Source organism: Dendrobates tinctorius, unplaced genomic scaffold (genome assembly GCF_039654945.1).
Source record: "Dendrobates tinctorius isolate UK_male_01 unplaced genomic scaffold, ASM3965494v1 ptg000245l, whole genome shotgun sequence".
In the NCBI taxonomy this organism is placed as follows: domain Eukaryota; kingdom Metazoa; phylum Chordata; class Amphibia; order Anura; family Dendrobatidae; genus Dendrobates; species Dendrobates tinctorius.
This window is the reverse complement of record NW_027361912.1, coordinates 162959-186473: the sequence shown is the minus strand read 5'-3', so window position 1 is coordinate 186473 and position 23515 is coordinate 162959. Positions and strand designations below refer to the sequence as shown.

Below are 23515 nucleotides of genomic sequence, written 5' to 3'. Positions count from 1 at the left end.
CCTTCATGACTTCTTCCAGCTATGCATCATCTCTACAGTGTTCTCCCTACAGCCCAGACCTTCAAGACTTTTTCCAGATATGTATTACCTCTGCATTGTTCTCTATCTGGCCCAAATTTTTAGAATTTCTTCCAGCTGTTCATCACTTCTGCAGAATTTGCTACACATACATATTATTCTTTTCAGCAGATTTGTTCCTATATATACAGTGGGGCAAAAAAGTATTTAGTCAGTCAGCAATAGTGCAAGTTCCACCACTTAAAAAGATGAGAGGCGTCTGTAATTTACATCATAGGTAGACCTCAACTATGGGAGACAAACTGAGAAAAAAAAATCCAGAAAATCACATTGTCCGTTTTTTTTTCATTTTATTTGCATATTATGGTGGAAAATAAGTATTTGGTCAGAATCAAAATTTCATCTCAATACTTTGTGATATATCCTTTGTTGGCAATGACAGAGGTCAAACGTTTTCTGTAAGTCTTCACAAGGTTGCCACACACTGTTGTTGGTATGTTGGCCCATTCCTCCATGCAGATCTCCTCTAGAGCAGTGATGTTTTTGGCTTTTCGCTTGGCAACACGGACTTTCAACTCCCTCCAAAGGTTTTCTATAGGGTTGAGATCTGGAGACTGGCTAGGCCACTCCAGGACCTTGAAATGCTTCTTACGAAGCCACTCCTTCGTTGCCCTGGCGGTGTGCTTTGGATCATTGTCATGTTGAAAGACCCAGCCACGTTTCATATTCAATGCCCTTGCTGATGGAAGGAGGTTTGCACTCAAAATCTCATGATACATGGCCCCATTCATTCTTTCATGTACCCGGATCAGTCGTCCTGGCCCCTTTGCAGAGAAACATCTCCAAAGCATGATGTTTCCACCACCATGCTTTACAGTAGGTATGGTGTTTGATGGATGCAACTCAGTATTCTTTTTCCTCCAAACACGACAAGTTGTGTTTCTACCAAACAGTTCCAGTTTGGTTTCATCAGACCATAGGACATTCTCCCAAAACTCCTCTGGATCATCCAAATGCTCTCTAGCAAACTTCAGACGGGCCCGGACATGTACAGGCTTAAGCAGTGGGACACGTCTGGCACTGCAGGATCTGAGTCCATGGTGGCGTAGTGTGTTACTTATGGTAGGCCTTGTTACATTGGTCCCAGCTCTCTGCAGTTCATTCACTAGGTCCCCCCGCGTGGTTCTGGGATTTTTGCTCACCGTTCTTGTGATCATTCTGACCCCACGGGGTGGGATTTTGCGTGGAGCACCAGATCGAGGGAGATTATCAGTGGTCTTGTATGTCTTCCATTTTCTAATTATTGCTCCCACAGTTGATTTCTTCACTCCAAGCTGGTTGGCTATTGCAGATTCAGTCTTCCCAGCCTGGTGCAGGGCTACAATTTTGTTTCTGGTGTCCTTTGACAGCTCTTTGGTCTTCACCATAGTGGAGTTTGGAGTCAGACTGTTTGAGGGTGTGCACAGGTGTCTTTTTATACTGATAACAAGTTTAAACAGGTGCCATTACTACAGGTAATGAGTGGAGGAAAGAGGAGACTCTTAAAGAAGAAGTTACAGGTCTGTGAGAGCCAGAAATCTTGATTGCTTGTTTCTGACCAAATACTTATTTTCCACCATAATATGCAAATAAAATGAAAAAAAAACAGACAATGTGATTTTCTGGATTTTTTTTTCTCAGTTTGTCTCCCATAGTTGAGGTCTACCTATGATGTAAATTACAGACGCCTCTCATCTTTTTAAGTGGTGGAACTTGCACTATTGCTGACTGACTAAATAGTTTTTTGCCCCACTGTAAAGATCTGGAAGCAACTGGAATTTTGGACCACTCTTCGTTGCAAACTGCCCCAGGTCTCTCATATGTGAAGGTGTAAGGTCTTGAAATATATTTGGGGTCATTGTACTTTTTGAAGACCCATGACCAAGAACACAAACCCAGCTTTTGACACTGGGCACTACATTGTGACCCAAAATACTTTGGTAATCTTCAGGGCACCCAGCACCAGAAGCAGAAAAACAATCCCAAAACCTCTTTGAACCTCCACCATATTTGACCGTAGGTACTGTGTTCTTTTCTTTGTATGCCTCATTCCTTTTTGGTAAACAGAATGATGTGCTTTACCAAAAAACTCTACCTTAGTCTCATCTGTCCACAAGTTGCTTCTCCAGAAAGATTTTGGCTTACTCATGTACATTTTGGCAAACTGCAGTCTAGCTTTTTTATGTCTCTATGTGAGCAGTGGGGTCCTCCGGGGTCTCCTGCCATAGTGTTTCATTTCATTTAAATGTTGATGAATAGTTCGCGCTGACAATGATGCATCTTGAGCCTGCAGGTCAGCTTGAATTTCTTTTGATCTTGATTGGGTCTGCTTATCCACCATCTTGACTATCCTGTGTTGCAGCCTTCATCAATTTTTCTCTGCTGTGCACAGCCAGGGAGATTAGCTACAATGCCATGAGTTGTAAACTTTTTGCGCACTGTAGACAAAGGAACATCAAGAGATTGACTTGTACCTTGAAATTGTTGAAATTTTTGACAATTTTGGTTCTCAAGTCCTCAGACAGTTCTCTTCTCTTCCTGTTCTCCATGCTTAGTGTGGCACACTTAGACACACAATGCAAAGATTGAGTCAACTTCTCCACTTTTTATCTGATTTCACATGTAAATTTTCATTTTTCTCACACCTGTTACTTGCCACAGGTGAGTGTGAACAAGCATCACATGCTTCAAACAAAGTTGTTTACCAACAATTGTAGAAAGTTGCTAACAATTTTATCAGGCAAATTTCTGGGTTTTTTTGTGAACTTCTGTCCAATTTATCTTTTTCTTTAGTTTTTTTTGTGTTGTTCCAATACACTCAAAGGAAATAAACATGTGAATAACAAAACATGTGTAATTGCAATAATTTTCTGGGAGAAATACTTGCTTTTTTGGAACAGTTTTAACAATTTTAACAATTTCACTTTCGGACATGTTTGTGTAAAGGCCACATAACGTATTTGTGCACCTGTAAATCAATTTAATAATAATGGTGTGCGGGCCCTATTTTTTCTTTTTTTTGTAGTGCATATTGGTGGATGAAGCCCCCTCCAGGGCTCAGCACCTTTATCCAACCATCTTTTTCACACAAGCTTTTAACTATGAGCTGCGCCTGGTTTCCTTTTTACTTCCCATTTAGATGACACCTGGTTTGTCACATAGAAAGGTAAGACATATAGTAGTAGGGCCATCCATATTAAAGGTACACCTTGACGTGGTTGGGCGGCTTTTGTGTTCTTTGATCAAAAAAATGCCAAATAAGTAGTTTACGTTTTTAATGTTTGCAGTAATAGCGTAGTTCAAGTATTCATTAGTTGCAGTGTGCTGATGCATCATGTAGGTATATGTGTGTATTGGCCACAGCGTATTTGTGAACCTGTACATTACAATTATACTAAAGGTGTACAGCACTTTTTTTTTTGTAATACCAGTCCAGGAACTGTCCAGATTCCCATGCTTTGTAACTTACCGTCTACTCTTATTAATTGTGTGGTCCCTCTTCATCATCATCATTCTGCCAGCACTGTAGGAGCTGTAACTTCCGTTCCCTCATTTCTTTGCATGCATTTCTCCTACTATGGTCAAATGTCTTGTCTGTACTCTACTGAAAGCAAAAGAACAAAATAAGTGGTCATTGCCATGAGAGAATTTATCTGAACAGTGAGTGACAATCATTACCACCCTTGTATAATAATGTTACTGGGGCAGCTGACAAGGTAGCTTTACACCGGACTCCGTGTTCTGTGCTGTAACTTCTGTCTTCACCTTTTTATATACAGTCCAAACACAGAATTATAATACTGCCCCACAGCGCCTAAATAGCAGTGCCACAGACTATGTAAGTACATGGTGGTAAAGGTGGTCACATGCCTAAGATGGCGAATGGCCCCAGTGATCCCCCCACTATCCCGCACAGTATGATGTCTCCACACAGTTTGCCCATGTGGCGCCCCTGAGGGTTTAGTCACCACAGAGGTACTGCACCTCCTCCTGAGGTGTGGTACACCACCATCCAGGTAAGGTGGAGACACCTGACCACACTCCAACACCTGCATCCCACACAACACAGTAGTGTAGCAAAGCACCTTTGGTGGCTCCCTGCTTGGAACACGAAGAGTGCTGGGAGGTGGGTGGAGCTTAGTCTGCACTAGAGAGCGGGAGTTCTTTAGGACTAGGTCAATCTGACTAGGTAAGTCTGTGAGAGAAGATCTCCTGAGTGGGATGGATGGAAGGAAGTGCTGCAGCCGACCTCAGTGATCTGGGTCTGCTGGCACAGGAAAGAGATATTCAGAAAGCCTAATTCTCCATAAGAAAGACTTATTTGTACGGAACGTAAGGAGAAGAAGAGAACTAAGGATTAGGGTTAGAGCAGAGCCCTTCCTCAAGTTCTCAGCGTATGGCCGGGGTCTGGTCCCCGAGGTTGTATGGATACTAATGGTCCTGCGACAGACACCGAAGGAATAGAAGTTGTCACCACTTTATTCCCACACAAGACTTGGGGGCACAACAGCAACGTGAGTGAGCCGGGACTTAGTAGCAAGGAGTCCCCGAAGCAGGCTACAGCTGTCTGCGTACAAGTAGAGTTCTAAGAACATCTGAAAGGAGGAACTCCAGTGTAACGCAGTACTGTGAGTACTTCAAATAGGCGCTAGAAGGGAGACGTTCAGAAAAGGCACATATGTTGGCGGAGTGGTGGAACGGAGTACTTCATCTTGCCTGGAGGTTGGCTGGGCCCCTGACCTGGAGGACACGGCACCGAGGCGGGCACCTGTATGCACAACAGACTGTGAGTAAAGCTTTGGAACTACATGCCCTGGTGTCCTCCACTTATTCCTGCGCCAACACACTCAGCACTGCTACATCGCTGTGCCTGACACTGCACCATCTATGTCTCCTCCCTATCTCTTCACCTACACTGCCCTGAGACTACAGCCCTACCTGTGGAGGGCCACAACATCATTGCTGCACCACACCATCTGTCCCACAGGATCTGTCTGCAGCGTCGACTTAACATCTTCATTGCCGAACACCACAGGTGGCATCACGAATCATTCACTAATAAACTTTAATCATCATGCACACATTCAACATTTCCCTCTTTTACAATGGACGCCCAGGGCCACGGATCAGGTCACAGCTACCGTGACAACTCCCATTGAAACCAACGGGCCCGGTACCGAGTACCCCGCCGCCCTGGGTGCGAGGGCGATCCATCCATCTCTAAGACAGCCCTATAAGGGGTCCTTCTAAAGAACGGGATGAAGAGCTCTCTCTTCTAAAGGCTCCACTGGTGCTCCTTCTATGATAGATATTCACTGATATTTATTTCACAGCGTTGCACTATGGTTTCCTCTGTGCCGTTCCTATTGGGTTATTTCCGTATGTAAGACAGGGTGGTTTGTTTTATCGCCTTATGACAGGGAGCTGTATACTGCATGTGCATCACCAACCCATTGAAGAGAACCAGACCGGTAAAACATTCCGGAGTTGTATGAGGACTCGAGGAAGCCAAGAAGATGAAGTCACTGGTAGGTGGACCCTTCATGCAAATGGTAAAACATTTCACAGTTTGGCAGCTACAAGGAATAGCATATTATTACGGGTAACGCTGATCTCACACGGTCCGGCACCACATCTGTCATTTATCAAGTTGGATCCAAGTTGCTATCACTATGTATAAATATGAAGCTCTCTGTACACCATATACGAGGACCTGCCGCCTTGTCCTCTCCGGGAGACACCAGTAACCAAATACGAAGATCGTTAATATTTTTACACTTTACGGGGTGTTAAATGTCTAAACACTGGGGTCCGCTTGCCTGGAAGCCTCACCAATCATGGGAATTGTGGGCCTGATCCACCATTTCTCCTCGCTGAGCTCATGATCGATTGGAGCAGAACAGACACACGTCATTCGTTGCATGAGTGAAGCTGTGCATCCAAGCAGTACCATTCAATCCCGATCACAGTGCAGAGGAATGGGACCCCCGGTCTTGTGATTGGTGGGAATTCTCCCAGTGGGAATCTATTGATCAGACGTTCAGCAACAGATGCATACAAAGAAATCATGTGTCCCCATAGCAAGTGTCCTAACTGAGCCCTCCCACCCTGAAAAAAACCCCAATATTTGGCAGAGTAGCCGGGTCACGGCATATAGGCGCAGTCAAATAAGGGCATACAAAGGACGTGTATTATAGCTTGTACACAGTAATCACTTTGCCTTCTCACACACTACTATACCCCTTCCATGGCCCTCATACAGTATGATGCCCCAAAATATGCCCCCATAAACACAGTACAGAATTTATCCCCACATTAACCCCCACATGCACAGTATGATGTCCCAACAGTGCTCTCCCACACAGTATAATGCTTCCATGACCCGCAACACATGTTTAGAGTGTCCCCTCACACAATATGATGTCCTCACAGTTCATCCACATACATTATGAGGCCCTCAAAGCGACCTTCATCGTTTCATACCCCAACCGCCTTCCAACACAGTACGATGCCCTTACAGTGACCTCCCCCCACAGTATGATATCCCCACAGCTCAAACTCACAGTATGATACCCCCATGGCCCCCCACGCAGTATGAGGCCCCACATAATATGATTCCCCCCACAGCTCCTCACACAGTATGACCCCCTCCCCAGCATGATGCCCTCACAGTCCTCCTACACAGGATGATGCCCAAAGTTTCCCACACACAGCATGATATGCCACAGCAGCCCCACACTGTGTGATGCCCTGAAAGTCTCTCTACACAATATGATGCCCCAAAGTACCCCCACACACAGTTTGATGCCTCCACCACAGCACACCGCACAGTATGATGCCCCACAGTGTCCCTCAAACAGAATGATGCCCCCAGACAGTATGTTGCCCCCAGACATTGTGAAACTCCCACACATTCCATGCTGCAGACATTGTGACGCTCCACACAGGAAGTGCGATCTAGTGACATCATCATACCTGATGATGCAGATACTGTTGAAATTTAGATGCCGGTTGGAGGACTGGGGTAGGTCCCCTCAATTCAAGGACCACATTATGGCTGTGTGGTCTGACACTATTAGAGGTTTGCCACTGTTTAATTATCCTGCAGATAGGCGATAACGGCCTTTTTAAAAAAAACAAAAAACTTTAAAGGGATTGTCTCATTAAGGCAACCCAAGTGGGAACCCTTCCTCTAATTGGAGTTTACTAGAGAGCTATAGTATAAACTTGTTTCTCCCTGGTGGTTTAGTTTCCTGTAAACCTGTTGGGCATCTGCTAAAACACAGCAGTCTATCTGAATAAGCAGAGCTGCAATGAAAAAAATAAAAGTATTGGGAGCAGCAGCCAGAACCAGTGACCAGAAAGGAAGTTTTAGTAAATATACTTTTAGTAGAAATTTAAGAACTGAATAATCAGCACCAAAAGGTAGGGCATATCACTTTTACCATCAAACTTTTAACAATTGCTATAGTATTCTTTGTTAAATTGGCTGAAATCTATATAATGTGACTCCTGGCAACAGCTACAAAAAAAGTGGCCAGTTATAGTCAATGGCTGACAGGAGGTGAAGTGGCCCAGCTACGTATTAGAGTGCAGTGAAAGAGAGGAGCAGAGAGAAAGAGAAAAGTTAAGAAACACACAAATTGTGCTGCAGATTTCTACTAAATGTTTTATTTCACCTTGGGGCTGGATTCACAGCACCACCTCTCAGTACTCCTTTATAACATTAGAGAAGACAGATAAAGGATTCAGAAGGATTTAGTAAGCTTGAACAATGGGCAGCAACTAATAGAATGGTATTTAACAGGGAGAAATACAAGATTTTACATTTGAGAAAGAAAAACGAAAATTACATCCACAGAATGGGAGGAATAGAACTAAGCAGCAGCACGTGCAAAAAAGACTTGGGTATACTGATAGATTACAGACTGCATGTAAGTCAACAGTGTGATGCAGCACCAAAAAAGGCAAACACAGCTCTAGGATGTATTAAGAGAAGGATAGAATCTAGATCACGTGAAGTAATTATCCCTCTCTACTACTCCTTGGTCAAGCAGCATCTGGAATACTGTGTCCAGTTCTGGGCACCACATTTTAAAAAAGACATTGAAAAACTGGAGTAAGTTGAGAGAAGTGCTACCAGAATGGTGAGCCAACGGCAAAGTATGTCCTACGAGGAACGGTTAAAGGACCTGAGAATGTTCAGCTTGCAAAAAAGAAGGCTAAAAGGAGACTTAATAGTTGTCTACTAATATCTGAAGGGATGTCACAGTGTAGAGGGATCGTCCTTATTCTCATTTGTACATGGAAACATGAGAAGCAATGGAATGAAACTGAAAGGGAGAAGATACAGATTAGATATTAGAAAAAACTTTTTGACAGTGAGGGTGATTAATGAGTGGAACAGGCTGCCACGAGAGATGGTGAGTTCTCCCTCAATAGAAGTCTTCAAATACAGGCTGGACAGACATCTGTCTGAGATGGTTTAGTGAATCCTGCACTGAGCAGGGAGGTGGACACGATGATCTTGGAAGCTTCTTCCAACTCTAACATTCTGTGATTTGATATTAATGTCCTCCATGCTGCTTCTGAACATAGAGCAGGGATCCCTCTTGTCCGTGTGCATGCTCTGTATGGAACATATCATAGCAGCTAGTCTCCAACTATTAGCTCAGAAATGACTGAAAATAAGCAAAGGAGCCCACAGAGGAGGTTGAACTGGCAAGAAATGCAGAATACAAGTCATGTACTGACCAGAAATAGTTACTCCTCATCTACGCACTACTGCTTATTAGTTATTATCAAAAGGTAAATTAAGCTATGCTTAAAACTGGTGTTTGGTGCATTGTCTTTTATAGAGGTGTATCTAGGGGGGGCAGCAGGCCTAATGCGGCGGTCCGCAGTGTCTCCCCCGGCGGCTGCATTCTGCCGCCCCCCGGACTGGGAGTCGGCCGTACTCTGTGTCGGCTGTCAAGCTGACATCCGGAACAGAGAAGCTGCAGGGTGCCGGCTCCCAGGAATCAATTGTATTCGCGTCTGTACAGACACGAGTACAATTGAAGTTCTGACCGTCGGGTCAGAGCAACGCCAGCAGGTCATGGTCATGTGATCACGCTGCTGATGTCACTCACTGGCGCCCAGAAGCGCGAAGAGTATCAGTGGTAAGTGCACGCCACTCTGGAGCTGAAGAAACCACCGAAGATTAAGGGGGGGATTTGGAGTGGGGATAGGGGGTTATTTAATGTGTGGGGACATTTGGAATAGGGATGGGGGGTACATAATGTGTGGAGGGATTTGGAGTGGGTATGGGGGGTACATAATGTGTGTGGGGAGATTTGGAGTAGGGATGGGGGTACATAATGTGTGGGGAGATATGGAGTAGGAATGGGGAGTTATTTAATGTGTGGGGACATTTGGAATAGGGATGGGGGTACATAATGTGTGGAGGGATTTGGAGTGGGTATGTGGGGTACATAATGTGTGTGGGGAGATTTGGAGTAGGGATGGGGGTACATAATGTGTGTGGGGATTTGGAGTGGTGATAGGGGGTACATAATGTGTGGGGGGATTTGGAGTAGGGATGGGGTAATTAATATGTGGAGGGGATTTGAAGTGGGGATGGGGGGTATATAATGTGTGAGGAGATTTGGAATAGAGATTGGGGTTATTCAATGTGTCAGGAGATTTGGAGTGGGGATGGGGGTTATTTAATGTGTCGGGAGATTTGTAGTAGGGATGGGGGTAATTAATGTATGGAGGGGATTTGAAGTGGGGATGGGGGTACATAATGTGTGGGGAGAGTTGGAGTGGGGATGGGGGTGTTATTTAATATGTGTGGGATTTGGAGTGTGGATGGGGGGTACTGTTATGATTGGGTCACTGACGAGGAGGAAAACAAGACCAAGCTAAGCTACAGAAAACCAGAGAGGTTGATAACTAAGCGGATTGCAGACCCTTGATCTTATCCACACAACTAGCAGTAGCCGTGGAGCGTGCCTACGATGATTCTAGACCCCTCGACACAGCCTGAGAACTAAATAAGCCTAAAGCAAGGAAGAAAAGGGGAAATCTAAACTGCCCCAGAGCAGACCCCAAAGGAATAGACAGCCCCCAAACATATATTGTCGGTGAGACAAGATGAAAGCACAAACACAGGTAGGAAAATAGGCTGAGTAAACGATGGGGCCCACATTAACTAGAAAGGACAGGAAAGGAAAGATACTGTCTGCAATCATGCCAAAAACCCTACAAAAATAATGTCCAACACTTCTGATAGCAAAAACTCTGAAGTCACTAGACTTCTCCCACTATATCAGCACTCTGGCATATTCTGAAAGCAGAGCAAAAAGAGGCCAATCTAATAAGGAACAAAAAACAAACTGACACAAACAGTAACATAAGGATGGAAATTCAGCACAGCCCCAGCCGGGGCTGGCTGACCACACAAAACTGAATAGACAAAACCAAATCAAATGTGAACAATAGCAAAGAATACTTAACTTGAGCATGCAGGGACTGAACTGGAAACTAAGACGTCAGGAGGCAGGAAAAATCCCCAGCAGGGATAGAGGGAGTCGGCTGTCTTAAATCCAGAGACTCCAGATGTCCAATCGTCGTCCTCATTATCAGATGGCAGGCCTCTGTCAAATAGATCAGCTCCATTACCTCCTGTAACCACCAGAGGGAGCCAAGAAAGAGAACTCGTGACTCCTCTGTCAATACAACCAGCTCCACTACCTTCACTAGCAACCAGAGGCAGGCCAGAAAGTGAATTCACAACAGTACCTCCCCCTTGAGGAGGGGTCACCGAACCCTCATCCACGCCACCAGGCCGATCAGGATGGGCCCGGTGAAAAGCACGAACCAATCTATCGGCATGAATGTCAGAAGCAGAGACCCAAGAATTATCCTCCTGGCCATAACCCTTCCATTTGACCATGTACTGTTGTCTCCGTCTAGCCAAACGAGAATCCAATATTTTCTCTACCTCGTATTCCATATTGCCTTTAACCAATACAGGGTCAGGAGGTGCCGCCATAGGAACTACTGGCTCAACAAACCTCTTCAACAGAGATTTATGAAACACGTTATGGATCTTAAACGTAGCTGGAAGAGCCAATGGAAAAGAAACAGGATTAAGAATCTCCAAAATCTTATAAGGTCTAATGAATCTTGGCTTGACCTTTGGAGATGCAACCTTCATAGAAATATTCTTTGACGACAACCAAACCATATCACCCACTTTAAACCCGGAACCAATGGTCCTATGCCGGTTGGAAAACCGCTGGGCTTTTTCATGAGAGAGGGACAACTTATCCACCACTTGGTCCCAAATCTGCTGCATTCTCTCTACCACAGTGTCCACACTTGGGCAGGTCGAAGATTCCACCTGCCCTGAAGAAAATCGAGGATGAAACCCAAAGTTACAGAAAAAGGGCGACATCAAAGTGGCAGAACTAGCTCTATTGTTTAGCGCAAATTCGGCCAAGGGCAAAAATGAGACCCAGTCATCCTGATCAGCAGATATAAAACATCTCAAATAGGACTCCAAAGTCTGGTTTGCTCTCTCAGTCTGCCCATTGGTCTGAGAATGAAACGCAGAGGAGAAAGACAACTGAATTCCCAGATTGTAACAAAAAGCTTTCCAAAATCTGGAAACAAACTGGACACCTCTGTCCGACTTAATGTTCTCAGGAATCCCATGTAACCGAAGCACCTGTTGTAAAAACAAGGGCACATACTCTGAAGAAGATGGCAAAGTTGGGAGTGGTACAAGATGGATCATCTTAGAAAATCTCTCACAAATCACCCAGATAACAGTCATTCTCTGAGAGACAGGAAGATCAGAAATAAAATCCATTGAGATATGGGTCCATGGCCTCTTGGGCACCGGCAGGGGCATCAACAACCCACTAGAACAAGAACAGGGTTTAGACCGAGAACAAGTCCCACAGGACTGCACAAAATTCCTGACATCACAAGATAAGGCAGGCCACCAAAAAGACCCACTCACCAAATCTCTGGTACCAAAAATACCTGGATGACCAGCCAACGCGGAGCAATGAATTTCAGACATCACTCTCTTCCTCCACTGGTCAGGAACATACAATTTTCCCATAGAACAATGCTCAGGTTTGTCCTCCTGAAATTCCTCCAGGGCACGTCTCAAATCGGGCGAGATAGCGGAAAGAACTACCCCCTCACCTACGATGGCAGTAGGCTCGATCACAATAAGAGAATCCGCAAAGAAACTCCTAGAAAGGGCGTCCGCCTTAACATTCTTAGTGCCCGGAAGAAATGAGACCACAAAATTAAAACGCGTGAAAAACAAGTCCCACCTAGCCTGTCTAGGATTCAAGCGTTTGGCTGATTCAAGATAAATCAAATTCTTGTAGTCGGTGAGAACCACAACTTGATGTCTAGCTCCCTCCAACCAATGTCTCCACTCTTCAAATGCCCATTTTATGGCCAACAATTCCCGATTCCCCACGTAATAGTTACATTCTGATGGGGAGAATTTTCGAGAAAAGAAGGCACAGGGATTCATTTTAGAAGTCATCGGATCTTTTTGGGACAAAACAGCTCCCGCACCAATCTCAGAAGCCTCTACCTCCACCTCAAATGGAAGTTTGACATCAGGTTGCCATAGAACCGGAGCAGAAGTGAATCTCCACTTAAGCTCCTGAAATGACGAGACAGCCTCTGGAGACCAATTCAGCACATCAGCGCCCTTCTTGATCAGATCAGTCAGTGGTTTGACAATACCAGAAAAATTACCTATAAATTTACGATAGAAATTAGCAAAACCCAAAAACTTCTGGAGAGCCTTCAAAGAAGTGGGCTGAACCCAATCATAAATGGCCTGTACCTTGGCCGGGTCCATTTCAATAGCCGACGGAGACAAAATAAATCCCAAAAATGAAATCCTCTTTACACCAAAGAGGCACTTCGATCCCTTAACATACAGGGAATTCTCCCTCAAAATCCGGAACACAGTCCGGACATGATCCACATGAGAATCCCAATCACTGGAAAAGATCAAAATATCATCCAAATAGATGATCAAAAACTTATCCACAAAGTCTCGGAAAATATCATGCATAAAGGATTGGAAGACAGAAGGGGCATTAGTCAGCCCAAAAGGCATCACCAGGTACTCAAAATGTCCCTCCGGAGTATTAAACGCCGACTTCCATTCATCCCCGTGCTTGATGCGAATAAGATTATACGCCCCCCCTGAGGTCAAGCTTGGTAAACCAGCAGGCACTTTTAACTCTGGAAAATAAATCAGACATCAGAGGTAACGGGTACTGATATTTAACCGTGATTTTGCTAAGGGAACGATAGTCAATACAAGGCCTTAATGAACCATCTTTCTTTGTCACAAAAAAACCCAGCACCTAAGGGTGAAGAGGATGGTCTAATATGACCCTTCTCCAACGATTCCTTGATATAAGATCGCATAGCATCATGTTCGGGTACCGATAAGTTGAAAAGCTGACCCTTGGGAAATTTACACCAGGGCATCAACTCAATTGCACAGTCATAACTCCTATGAGGAGGCAAAGACGCAGACTAATTTTCACTAAATACATCAGAAAAATCAGCCAAATAATCAGGAATATCATGAGACTGAGGAGAGGTGGAGAAAACAGGAGCGTCCCTAAGAACACACTGACAACCCCAACTCACCACAGACACAGATTTCCAATCCAAAACAGGATTATGAGTTTGCAACCAGGGAAAACCCAGAACAATATTATCATGCAAATTGTGCAGTACCAAAAATTTACAATTTTCTTGGTGGTCCGGGGCGACCCGCATTATCACCTGGGTCCAAAACTGGGGTTTATTCTCCGCCAAAGGAGTAGCATCAATACCCCTCAAAGGAATAGGCATCCGCAGCGGTATCATGGGAAAACCACAATGTTTAGCAAAGTCCAAATCCATCAGATTCAAAGCTGCTCCTGAATCCACAAAAGCCTTAGCGGAAAATGTGGATAAGGAGCAGATCAGAGGAATTGCCAAAAGAAACTCAGGTTGTACACCACCCACAGCAAATGTGTGTGCAAAACGTTTCTCTCATTTGGGGCAGACAGAAATAACATGCGAGGCATCTCCACAGAAAAAACACAGCTTATTACGCCATCTAAACTCCTGACGTTGCACCTTAGACAAAACTCCATCACATTGGATAGGTTCAGACATTTGTTCAAAATGTGGCAGCGCCTCCCGTGTAGTCTTGCGTTCACGTAAACGCCGATCAACTTGAATAGCTAACGACATAGAATCGTCAAGACCAGAGGGAACAGGAAATCCCACCATAGTATCTTTTAAAGTCTCAGACAAACCCTTCCGAAAGAGAGCTGCCAATGCACTATCATTCCATGTAGTAAGGACCGCCCACTTTTGGAATTTCTGACAGTATAACTCTGCAGGATCCTGACCCTGGTTCAATGCCAATAGGGCTCTCTCAGCTTGATCAATAGCATTAGGTTCATCATATAACAACCCCAAGGCTTGAAAAAATGCATCCACATTAGTCAAAACAGGATCTTCAGGTGTCAAAGAAAACGCCCATTCCTGGGGATCGCCGCGCAGCAAGGAGATGACAATTTTAACCTGGTGCGCAGAGCTCCCCGATGAGTTGGGCTTCAAGGCAAGAAATAATTTACAATTATTCTTAAAATTCAAAAATTTAGATCGATCCCCAGAAAACACATCAGGAGCAGAGATCCTTGGTTCAACAGCATGTAAATGAGTGAGATAGGCAGAAATTCCCCGCACTTCAGCAGCGAGCTGCTCCACACGATCAGACAATTGCTTAATCTAAAAAAAAGAATCCTCCTACAGCCCCAGAGAAAAAGAGGAGAAAATATACATATAAAAAAAAAATTCTGACACTTTTTTTTTTTTTTTTTTACAATTCTCTCCTGCTTTTGAGTACCCTAGAATCTGCGTTATGCCTGGTGATTCTGTTATGAATGAGTCACCGAGGAGGAAAAAACAAAAAGCCAGCTAAGCCCAGAAAACCGGAGAGGTTGGTAACTAGCGGATTGCAGACCCCTGATCCTATCCACAACAACTAGCAGTAGCCGTGGAGCGTGCCTACGGTGGTCCTAGACGCCTCATCACAGTCGGAGAACTAAATAAGCCTAAAGAAAGAAAGGGAAAATCTAAACTGCCCCAGAGCAGACCCCAAACCAATAGACAGCCCCCAACATGTATTGTTGGTGAAACAAGATGAAAACACAGACACAGGTAGAAAGATAGGCTGAGCAAACGATGGGGCCCTCGCTAACTAGAAAGGACAGGAAAGAAAAGCTGCTGTCTGCAATCACGCAAAAAACCCTGCCAAAAAAGAATGTCCAACACGTCTGATAGAGAAAGGCCCTGAAGTCGCTAGACTTCAAATCACTATATCAGCACTCAGGTATATTCTGAAGACAGAGCAAAAGAGATCAACTGATCAGAGATAAAATGGGGATTCAGCCCAGTCCCAGCCAGAGCTGGCTGAACACAAAAACTAAGTAAACCAGACAAAAACTCATATGAACAATAGCAGAGAAAACTTAGCTTTGGAAGGCAGGAACCAAACTGGAAACCAGGAGCCACAGTCAGGAAAAATCACCAGCAAGAAACTAGGGAGTCGGCTGCCTTAAATCCAATCAGAAACTCCTGATGTCCAATCTCAGTCCTCTTCCTCAGGTGGCCGGTCTCTGCCATTTAGATCAGTTCATTACCTCCCTTCACCAACAGAGGGAGTCCAGATAGAGAACTCACTACTCCTTTGTCAGCACAGCCAGCTCCATATCCCTCACAAGAAGCCAGAGGCAAACCTGAAAATGAGCTCACAACACCCCCCCTTGGACGTTCTGTTCAGAATATCTAGAAAACCGTGCAAACTAGTGACAGAAAGTAAATTACTTATTGTCATAATTCTGCAGCCCAGATATGTACTGAGATTATGTGAAAAGCCCGGCAACCCCTTTAACATTATGGCTGGTCCATACAATCAGGGCAATTGTTACCACCCACCTTTCGTGTCTCCCTCTTTCCTCATAGACTGTAATCTTGCGAGCAGGGCCCTCATTCCTCTTGGCATTTGTTATAATCTATGTGATTATTGTTATGCTGTAATGTCTATTGTCTGTACAAATCCCCTCTGAAATGTAAAGTGCTGTGGAATATGTCAGCGCTATAGAAATAAAATGTTTTATTATTATATATATATAATTATTTATATTAAGTACGGTATCTATCAATGGGTGCACTCTTGTTTCAGTGCTATCATTTACCATTTCTGTCTAAATAAAGGTGTTTTATTAAACAAGTATTTTTCTTGCATTTTCTTCATTATATATATACAGTGGGGAAAAAAAGTATTTAGTCAGTCAGCAATAGTGCAAGTTCCACCACTTAAAAATATGAGAGGCGTCTGTAATTTACATCATAGGTAGACCTCAACTATGGGAGACAAACTGAGAAAAAAAAATCCAGAAAATCACATTGTCTGGTTTTTTTTTCATTTTATTTGCATATTATGGTGGAAAATAAGTATTTGGTCAGAAACAAGCAATCAAGATTTCTGGCTCTCACAGACCTGTAACTACTTCTTTAAGAGTCTCCTCTTTCCTCCACTCATTACCTGTAGTAATGGCACCTGTTTAAACTTGTTATCAGTATAAAAAGACACCTGTGCACACCCTCAAACAGTCTGACTCCAAACTCCACTATGGTGAAGACCAAAGAGCTGTCAAAGGACACCAGAAACAAAATTGTAGCCCTGCACCAGGCTGGGAAGACTGAATCTGCAATAGCCAACCAGCTTGGAGTGAAGAAATCAACTGTGGGAGCAATAATTAGAAAATGGAAGACATACAAGACCACTGATAATCTCCCTCGATCTGGTGCTCCACGCAAAATCCCACCCCGTGGGGTCAGAATGATCACAAGAACGGTGAGCAAAAATCCCAGAACCACGCGGGGGGGACCTAGTGAATGAACTGCAGAGAGCTGGGACCAATGTAACAAGGCCTACCATAAGTAACACACTACGCCACCATGGACTCAGATCCTGCAGTGCCAGACGTGTCCCACTGCTTAAGCCTGTACATGTCCGGGCCCGTCTGAAGTTTGCTAGAGCGCACTTGGATGATCCAGAGGAGTTTTGGGAGAATGTCCTATGGTCTGATGAAACCAAACTGGAACTGTTTGGTAGAAACACAACTTATCGTGTTTGGAGGAAAAAGAATACTGAGTTGCATCCATCATACACCATACCTACTGTAAAGCATGGTGGTGGAAACATCATGCTTTGGGGCTGTTTCTCTGCAAAGGGGCCAGGACGACTGATCCGGGTACATGAAAGAATGAATGGGGCCATGTATCGTGAGATTTTGAGTGCAAACCTTCCATCAGCAAGGGCATTGAATATGAAACGTGGCTGGGTCTTTCAACATGACAATGATCCAAAGCACACCGCCAGGGCAACGAAGGAGTGGCTTCGTAAGAAGCATTTCAAGGTCCTGGAGTGGCCTAGCCAGTCTCCAGATCTCAACCCTATAGAAAACCTTTGGAGGGAGTTGAAAGTCCGTGTTGCCAAGCGAAAAGCCAAAAACATCACTGCTCTAGAGGAGATCTGCATGGAGGAATGGGCCAACATACCAACAACAGTGTGTGGCAACCTTGTGAAGACTTACAGAAAACGTTTGACCTCTGTCATTGCCAACAAAGGATATATCACAAAGTATTGAGATGAAATTTTGTTTCTGACCAAATACTTATTTTCCACCATAATATGCAAATAAAATGAAAAAAAAAACAGACAATGTGATTTTCTGGATTTTTTTTTCTCAGTTTGTCTCCCATAGTTGAGGTCTACCTATGATGTAAATTACAGACGCCTCTCATCTTTTTAAGTGGTGGAACTTGCACTATTGCTGACTGACTAAATACTTTTTTTCCCCACTGTGTGTATATATATATATATATATATATATATATATATATATATAATATACATTTTTTTTTTACCTTTACCGTAGACACGGGTTGTGTTTTTTCGGTGCTATCTTTATCTCGAATGGTCTACCATTCCTTTTAGTGGCTATTTTATCACGTTTATTAATTTTTTTTTATGAAAAGGATTTTTTTAGAATAAAAATTACAGTTTATATTGTGATATATAGATATTGCTATATTCAGGTCAGTTGGTGCAGTCTCTGCAGGAAGCGCCGGGCAGAAAGCAAGACGCCAGGATGTGCTGCGGGGAACTTGCGGAGAGGCAGGGGGGCTGTGTGTCTGTCTGTGTGCATGCGTGTGTGTATGTGGTGCGGTGCTTTGTGTGTGTGGTGCGGTGCTTTATGTGTGTGTGTATGTGGTGCGGTGGTGGGGCTTTACATGCGGGCAGTGTTAGCTGCAGCCTGCGGCTAACGCTGCCCACTATTAAAGTGAAATGGTATTCACTCCTCTCCACGCCCATAGGGCATGGGGAAGCATGAATATTCATTTCTCTTTAGCAGTGGGGACAGGATCCTGTCTCCAGCTGCTGCTCCGCTGGCACAGGGCAGGCCCCCTTCACTCAGGGGCCCCATAGCCACTGGCTGGGGGCCCCTGGAGCATTGGGGGCCCTAGGCAGCTGCTGGCCAGTATGCCAGCAGGTGTCAGTGCCTGGGCCCACTGGAGAATCCTCCAGTTCTCCAGTGGGCCAGTATGACCCTGCCCCTGAGTCAGTTGCTAGCTCTCCTTGTTTAATAGGGGTGGTCCCCAGGTCATGGTTAGCATGGATGGTTTTCTTATCTAAGGCTAAGTTCACACTTGCATTTGGCTGGTCTGCGTAGGGTTGCGTACGTCTTCCCTTAAGCTCCGCCTACTTCCACATGTGTCCTGCGTCGACATGTTGCGTGCGGTCGGCGGGCACGTCAAAACGCCGCATGCGGATGCATCCTCATACAACGTATGTTCCTGCATACCCAATGTTAAAGATAGGTACGCAGGACGCATGTGGAAGTAGGTGAAGCGTAGACGGAGTTTAAGGGTAGAAGTACGCAGCCCATCACAGACCAGCCAAACGCAAGTGTGAACTTAGCCTAACAGCATTAAGTTAGGAGCTTCAATTTCATCTAATTCTTTATTTGTGGGGCTGTTGAAAGGCTTTAAGGATGGCGAGAAAGAGCATCGGTGCTTTCGAAGCTGCGAACTGGAAGGTATTGCACATTGTAGCTAAATTAATTTGCTCAATTCGTCTATCGAATGCTGCTTCAGGCTCAGGCCATCTAACTTGGCAATATCTAAGTACACTAGGAGATTGTTGTTAGTCTACAAGGTGAATTCTGTCTCCATAAAGAGGTCAGCAAATTCCTTGGTGACTGCACACACTATTGCCGACATAATTTTCAGGATTCTTCTCTCCTTCCCACAGAGTCCAACTGGAATAGGCAATCACTTGGTCCTAACCATCTTAAACTTGAGTCAGTATGGGAACAGCCCCTACAGGCTGCTATGGCGCAAATGGCTTAGTAAAATCATCATACGGAAGGAAATTAGCACAGTTCAATAGCCTTTTCAATTCTTGAAAGGTTCAGTCTTTCTCCTTTCCACACATGATTGCTATATGGGGTGGCTCTCTGACCACACAGAAGGAAACAAAGTGCACAGGAGTATTGCAACTTTGGCAAGGTCCTTAATATTTCTCTGGTAGTGTAGGGAAATGGATCGGGCTAATGGTATCTCTCTCGTGTCAGGGCTAGAACTGTCGGGACTGTCACCAGTGTTGCCGGGGGAAGGACTTACTGACTGGAAGAGACTTTTGCACCTGACTGCTGGAGGCGGATCTGAGATAAAAGGGACGGGGCGCTCCAGAATGGGGCCTTTGGCGGGAAGACAACGTGTGTTAAAGGAGAAGGTTGACGCCCTCTCCGCAGACCGTCTCCAACGAGCAGACCCACTTTGCGCTCTCTCATCCCCCGCGCAGACAGACTGTGTACCACCAGAGACTATTACTCCTGTCGTCTCTGACGTGACTTAGACAAACCGTTCTCCATCACTGATGGCTGACGGCCCGCGGCACAGTACTCATCAAACAATGCACACTGAAGCAGGTAGCATGACCGCGGCCTCCATTCCGGGACTTTGTTCACCAATCGCGGTGCCACAGATACCCACCCAGTTTCTTGTTCCAGGACCACAAGACTACGCGTGTTTCATCTTTCTCTGGGGCCAGTTCGGGAACTTCACGCGTCACCTGCAGCACCATCGTGGGATTTTCCAGCCTCCTCCCCTCCCCTCCTGGTATGTGTCTATGCATTTCTTGGTGTAAGCAATTTTGATCACCATGAGTATAGCAGTCCTGTTGGGGATTATACCCTGTATTGCATTACAAACTGGACTGCTATTTATTATGTGCTGTGGCCATTAGATCATTACCATTAGATACCAGGCAAACAGATTCAACTATGTCCACCCATATTACCAGGTGCTATAATATATAAATTCTGGAGATGAGGGTCTTATAGACACTGTGTACCTTTCAGCTCTGTTTCTTTTTGTGTCACCCTTTGCCTGCCATTTGTGCCAATTTTAACCTGTGTTTTTCAATAAAAGCTGTGTGACTTTTTCACTATATTGGACGTCTATGCACTGGTTCTTTTCCTCTTTGTTTGTGTACAAGGTGCACGTAGTGGAGCTATGTGTGTACAAGGTGTACGTAGCGGAGCCGTGTGTGTACGGGGTGTACGGAGCGGAGCCGTGTGTGTACGGGGTGTACGGAGCAGAGCCAGGTGTGCACAATGTGTATGGAGCGGAGCCGCGTGTGTACAGCGTCTTCGGAGCAGAGCTGCGTGTGTACAGCGTGTACGGAGCAGAGCGGCGTGTGTACAAGGTATACGGAGCGGAGCCGTGTGTGTATAGGGGGTGCAGAGCGGAGCAGTGTGTGTATAGGGGGTATCAGATGCAGTAATAAGAACACTTGTGGCAGCAGCGGCTCAGCATTGGGGTAAAAGGTGCAGTAATAAGGACACATGCAGCAGCAGTGGCTCAGCATTGGGTGTTATGATTGAGTCACCGTAGGAGGCAAAAACAGAAATGCTAGCTAAGTCCAGAAAACCAGAGAAGTTGGCAGCTATCGGATTGCAGACCCCTGAACCTATCAACACAACTAGCAGTAGCCGTGGGGGGTTCCTACGATGCCCTAGACCCCTCGATCACAGCCGGAGAATTAAATAGGCCTAAAGAAAGAAAGGGGAAATCTAAACTGCCCCAGAGCAGACCCCAAAGCAATAGGCAGCCCCCAACATATAATGACGGTGAAGCAAGATGAAAATACTAACACAGACAGAAAGATAGACTGAGCAAAGATGGGGCCCAAGCTAACTTAGATAGAAAAGGACAGGAAGGCTGCTGTCTGCAATCCGTGAAAAACCCTATGAAAATAAGAGCCAACAGACTGACAGTGAAAAAGGCCCTGAAGACGCTAGGCTTCAAAAAAGCTATGTCAGTAATCAGGAATATTCTGAAGACAGAGCTACAGGCAAAAGGAGATTCAGCTCACCCCAGAAGGGAATGGCAGAATACAGAAAAGCAAGGAAAACAAAAAACAAAACAAAAAAGCTAACATGCAAAACAGAAAACTTAGCTTTACAGGAGCAGGAATCAGACTGGTGTCCTAGAAGTCCACAGAGAAATCACCCGTAGGGCAGAAGGGCGTCTGCAGCCTTATATCCAGTCCGTGACTCCACTCAGCCAGTCATCCTCATTAGACTCAGGTGCCTGATAATCAGGCTCATTACCTTCCTTTACCAGAATAGGGAGTTCACCAGACCTCAGTGACGAAGGGGAAAATGAACTCACAACAATTGGGGTATCAAGTGCCGTAATATGGACACATACGGCAGCAGTGGCTCAGCATTGGGGTATCATGTGCAGTAAAAGGGACACATACGGCAGCAGTGGCTCAGCATTGGGGTATCAGGTGCAGTAATAGGGACACATACGGCAGCAGCGGCTCAGCATTGGGGTATCAGGTGTAGTAATAGGGATACATATGGCAGCAGTGGCTCAGCATTGGGGTATCAGGTGTAGTAATAGGGACACATACGGCAGCAGTGGCTCAGCATTGGGGTATCAGGTGCAGTAATAGGGACACATACGGCAGCAGAGGCTCAGCATTGGGGTATCAGGTGCAGTAATAGGGACACATACGGCAGCAGAGACTCAGCATTGTGGTATCACGTGCAGTAATAGGGACACATACGGCAGCAGCGGCTCAGCATTGGGGTATCAGCAGGATGAGGGGTTTGTGCAGGTTGGGGATAGATGGTGATCCGGCTGGAATATGAGAAGTGAAAGGTGTCGTTGTTGTAGGAGCTGTCATGTCGGTCTGGGCAAGATGGAAAAGACGTGAAATTGAACGATTCCATCAGAAAGATCGCCAGCAGTAAGACACCAACTATAACTGTGCAGTAATCACATATGTATTGTAGGACTGGTATTTACCACGGACCATATGGTGATAATATCAATATTGGTCTTTATATAGGGATTATTTTCAGTAACAGCGCTGTCATTTCCTACATCCACTATTAGGGTGCGTCACCGAGTTATAATTAAAGTTACCTAGTTAGGGGCCCACTCAGAAGTTTCGCACCCCCTGAACCGAAACCCTAGCTATGCCTCTGGCTCCCCCACATTGTACGGCACAAGCAACTGCTCTACTGCCCATATCTTCAAGTTCATAGACTTGATTCCCTTCTTACTCACTACTTGTCCATGTACTGGATGCTCTCTTGAAACAAGTGACACTTGCTTGGTTTCATCCTTAACCAATGCTATTCCAACAGTGTCAGTGTGGGAGGAACGGCCCCCGTCGAGTGTCTGGGCCGGAACCAAAGGAGCTGTCATCTAGGTTCCGGGGGACAGAGTTCGGGGACGGACCGTTGTGACAGTCAGATGGGCTGGGGGAGGGACCAGTATAAAGGAGGTGGGGAATTCCCGGGACGATGAGTCAGCAGACCAGGACAGAAGCAGCAAGAGACCGTGGGAGCGACTGAGATCCAGAGCCACTTACCAGTGCCAGGGGAGACGCTCACAGAGGATATCAGAGGGACGGCACCGGGACGACCGTCTGAGACCCGCTGCCGCCTTACCTCAGTCCGCGGCCATTGCCGCCTTGCCTCAGCCCGCAGCTGCGGCCTGCCCGTGGTCGCTCGCGGCCGCTGCCGCCTCGCCCCAGCTCGTGGCTGCGGCCTGTCTCCCGCCACCCGCTGACGCCCTGCTCTCACCCGTGGCCGCGGCAAGTCCAGTGCCGTCGGTGGCCACCATTGTCCCGCTCCTGTCCGCGGCGAGGGCCAGGCCTTTAACCCCTTCATGACCCAGCCTATTTTGACCTTAATGACCTGGCCATTTTTTGCAATTCTGACCAGTGTCCCTTTATGAGGTAATAACTCTGGAACGCTTCAAC

At 45.5% G+C, this 23515-nt stretch overlaps 1 long non-coding RNA gene across 1 annotated transcript; it reads left to right on the top strand.

The window, feature by feature from the left end:
- Positions 1-5476: 5476 nt before the first annotated feature.
- Positions 5477-20682, top strand: LOC141060751 (uncharacterized). The gene is made up of 2 exons (XR_012222758.1): positions 5477-5585; positions 19803-20682. It is a non-coding gene; the product is annotated as an uncharacterized lncRNA (long non-coding RNA).
- Positions 20683-23515: the final 2833 nt, after the last annotated feature.